General features: G+C 42.0%; 1 non-coding gene across 1 annotated transcript; it reads left to right on the forward strand.

The window, feature by feature from the left end:
• The first annotated feature begins 2,284 nt into the window (after window positions 1–2,284).
• On the forward strand, window positions 2,285–2,407 carry LOC122151300. The gene has a single exon (XR_006164087.1). It is a non-coding gene; the product is annotated as a U6atac minor spliceosomal RNA (small nuclear RNA).
• Window positions 2,408–4,592: the final 2,185 nt, after the last annotated feature.

Here is a 4,592-nt window from a genome sequence, read left to right on the forward strand (position 1 = left end):
CCAAACATCAGATGTTCTTTAAATGCCCACTTACTTTTTGTGTCATGTTTTGTTTTGTTGACTGTGCAGAACAAAGGATTGATTTACCCATGCTGTTGGGGTAGAGATTAGGAGGCGATGGGAAGAGCAATGTCACATTAGGACTTTCTCAGTTGACCTTGGTTTTAGAACCCAGGTGTAATGACAAAGCACCAGATGGTTGTGATGTAGTTCAAGAAATCCAAACTTCCTCACCATGTTTCCAGGAGCATGAGAATCTTCCTCTGCAGGGACTCTTGACCCAGGTGTGGACAAGAAGCTGGGGACAGGGAGTTGTGGCCACACCATGCAAATAACTAAAAAAACCAAACAAGCTGAATTTTAACTTCTACTACAGTCTGAGCTCAGGCTGTAGTACTTCTCATCTCTGATAATACACCACCATCCTCAAAAAAGGTGCTCAAGTTAGAAATCTAAGGGTGTTTGTGGATGGTCCCAATGATCTCCATCTCTTGGGAGTCACGTCCTTGTGTAGTCTTCTCTACAATGTACCATGATTGATCTCTGTGTTAGGCAGAATAATGGCCCCACAAATATGACCATGTCTGAATCCCTGGAACATATGAATATGTTATGTTACACAGCAAGGAAGAAGCAAAGTTGACAATTGTGTGAGTCAGGGTTCTCTGGAAAAGCCACACACACACACACATATACACCTATTGTTATTAGGGACTATCCAGTAGGTTTCAACTCATAGTGACCCTGTGTACAACAGAACAAAACACTGCCTGGTCTGGCACATTCTTCACATTTGTTTCTACCTTTGAGCCCATTGTTGTAGCCACTGTGTCAATACACCTGGTTGAGAATCTTCCTCTACTTTACCAAGTATGATGCTCTTCCCCAGGGATTGGTCTCTGATAACACGTCCAAAGACCATAAGATGAAATCTCACCATCCCCCCTTCAAAGGAGCACTCTGGCTGTTCTTCTGCTGAGACAAATTTGTTCATTCTTCTGGCAGCCCATGGTTGTTCTGATCCTCTAGTGCTGTTCTAACAGAAAATACCACAAATGGGTGGCTTGAACAAACAGGAGTTTATTCTCTTGTAGTTTAGGAGGTCTGAGTTCAAAGTGCCAACTCTAGGGGCTGAGTGAAAGCCCTTTGACCTTGGGCTTCAGCTCTGCCTCTTGCTCCTGGCCCACTGAAGCTGGAGGCATCTCTTAGCTCAGGCAGCTGTTGGCTGCAAGGCTGACAAACCCAAGGTCGACAAATAAAATGGCACAGTCCCCAAATTAGCAAACAACATGGCAGGATGCAAGTTTACAGACAGTCTTAAGATCAGCAAGAAAAATGGTAGGCTGCTGACTAAAGACTCAGCTACAAGTATTGTCCAAGCATGCAAAAAAGCTGCAGAGACCTTTCTGAAAGCTTCTTCTTATATACTGAAAGCAGACCACATCCCAAGGCAGCTATTCGGCTGTCCCAGTAGATTCCGCCATGGAGTTAATTACCAATCGCATCATGGAAATAACTACACCCATTGGTCCAGCCCCTCAAAACCAGCCCAATCAAGTTGACACATAACCTTAACTTCCACAACGGTATAGTCAATATTTTTCATCAACAACTGAATTCAAAGGTATCAAATTTTCTTTTGTGTTCTTTTCTGTCCAGCTTTGGCATGCATATGAGGTGATTGAAAATACCATGACTTTTACATTAATAAGATTTTGTTAAAGGTGATTCAAAATTGGATGCAACAGTACATTGACAGGGAACTCTCGGAAACTCAAGTTGGATTCAGAAAAGGACATGGAATGAGGGATATCATTGCTGATGTCAGATGGAACTTGGTGGAAATTAGAGACTACCAGGAAGATGTTTACCTGTGTTTTATTGACTATATAAAGACATTTGCGTGTGTGAATCATAACAAATTATGATTTATAAATAATGGGATTCCAGGACACTTAATTGTACTCAAGTAGAACCTGTATATAGACCAAGTGGCAGTTGTTCAAACAGAACAAGGGATACTGCATGGTTTAAAATCAGAAAGAATGAGTGTCAGAGTTGTATCCTTTCACCATACATATTCAATCTGTATTGAGTGCATAATCCAAGAAGCTAGACTTTGTGAAGAAGAACACAGCACCAGGATTGGAGGAAGACTCATTGAAAACATATGATATGCTATAACACAACCTTACTTGTAGGAAGCAAAGAAGACTTGAAGTACTTACTGATAATCATCAGACTCCAATCTTCAGTATGAATTACACCTCAATATAAAGAAAATGTGTTGTATGAAAGGAGAGGTTAGCACTCCCCTTGACAAGGATGGAGGAGGCCCTCGGGCCTTACAACATACAAACGGTTAAGGCATTGCCACGTACTTTGTGGCATCTAACCATAGTTGGGAGCTCCGATAGCGTAGTGCCTAAGGCACTTGACTGCTAACCAGAAGGCTGGCAGTTCAAACCCACCAGTGACTCCTCGGAAGGAAGGTTGGGCAATCTACTTCCGTAGTGATACTACCTCGGAAGCCCAAGGAGTGTCACTATGAGTCAGGTCTGACTTCATGGCACATAACAACAACAACTCAAATCTTTCAGTTCTCCAGGTGATATTACTCAGATCTTTGGAGCTCTGGTAGCTTAGTGCCTAAGGCACTTGATTGCTAACCAGAAGGCTGGCAGTTCAAACCCACCAGCCACTCCTCGGAAGGAAGGTTGGGCAATCTACTTCCGTAGTGATACTGCCTCAGAAACCCAAGGAAGGGTCGCTATGAGTCAAGTTCAAGTTTGACTTGATGGCACATAACAACAACAACATATAGAAAACAAAAATCCTCACAACTGAACCAAAAAGCAACATCATGACAAATGGAGAAAAGATTGGAGTTGTCAAGGATTTAATTTCCTTGGATCCACAAACAACACCCATGAAAGCAGCAGTCAAGAAATCAAACAATGTACTGCATTGGGCAAATCCTTTGCAAGAAACCTGTTTAAAGGTTTAAGAAGCAAAACTGTTACCTGAGGACTATGGTGCATCCAGCCCTAGCCATGATATTTTTGATTGCCTCAATATACATGTGAAAGTTTGAATCCACAATCAACACCCATGAAAGCAGCCATCAATAAATCAAGGAATGCATTACCCTGGGTAAATCGGTGCAAAAGACCTATTTAAAGCATTAAAGAGCAAAGATGTCACTTTGAGGACTAAGGTACACCTGACCCAAGCCGTGATATTTTCATTCACCACATATGCATACAAAAGCTAAACAATGAGTAGGGAAGACCCAAGGAGAATCAATGCCTTTGAAGTATGATGTTGGAGAAGAATATTGAATATATCATGGACTGCCAGAAGAACAAACAAATATGTCTTGGAAGAAGTACAGCCAGAATGCTCATTAGAAGCAAGGATGGTGAGACTTTGTCTCATGTACTTTGGACATGTTATTAGAAGGGACCAGTGCCTGGAGAAGGGTATCATATTTCAGCAAAAAAGAGGAAGACCCTCAATGAGATGGATTGACATAATGACTGCAACAATGGGCTCAAATGTAGCAAAGATTGTGAGGATGGCCCAGGACCATGTTTCATTCTGTTGTGCATAGGGTTGCTATGAATTGGAACCCACTCAACAGCACCTAACACCAATAACAATATAATTGTGTAACCATCCTCACAATCAGGATATAGAACGATTCCATTGCTCCAAAGCCTCCCTCATGCTTCCCTTTCAGAGTCACACCCCTCCCATCCATAACCCTACAACCACTGCTCTGTTCTCTATCAACAGTTTTATCTTTTCCAGAATGTCATGTAACCCATACAGTACGTAATCTTCGAGACTGACTTTTCTCACTCTACTTTCATAATGTCTTTGCAGTTCATCCAAGTTATTGCATGGCTCAATAGTTTGTTCCCTTTTATTGTTGAGTGGTATTCCATCATACAGATGTACCATATGAATGCTATTGTTGTTGTTGTTGTTGTTATGTGCTGTTGAATTGGACCCGATTCATAGTGACCCCTCCTTGGGTTTCTGAGGGAGTATCACTACGGAAGTAGATTGTCCAACCTTCCTTCCAAGGAGTGGCTGGTGGGTTTGAACCTCCAGCCTTCTGGTTAGCAGTCAAGTGCCTTAGGCACTATGCTACCAGAGCTCCCATGGATGCTATATGATGTTGAATTAATGACGTAGATTTATAGTATATTTTGGTGTTTGGCATGCTAAGTCTCTCTCACCAACAATGCTCCCATTATATTTGTTTTGCAAAATTGCTTTGGTTATTCTAATTCATTAATCCTAAGTGTTTTGTAGCTTTGGTTGCTATTGTGAATGATTCCTTCATCTACTCAGTTATCCAGGTTAGAGAATCCAAAGCTATCCCAGGAACCAGCTTAACAAAAACTGTGCAAGACCCTTCTGAAGAACTACACACACATACACACGCACGCACGCATACACACACACACACACACACTGCTGTTGAGTAGGATCTGACTTCTAGCGACCCCTCCTTGGGTTTCAGAGTGGTATCACTACGGAAGTAGATTGTCCAACCTTCCTTCCGAGGAACTATACAGACA

This window comes from Orycteropus afer, unplaced genomic scaffold, assembly GCF_000298275.1.
Source record: "Orycteropus afer afer isolate SDZICR_OR568_19922 unplaced genomic scaffold, OryAfe1.0 scaffold00376, whole genome shotgun sequence".
Classification (NCBI taxonomy): Eukaryota; Metazoa; Chordata; class Mammalia; order Tubulidentata; family Orycteropodidae; genus Orycteropus; species Orycteropus afer.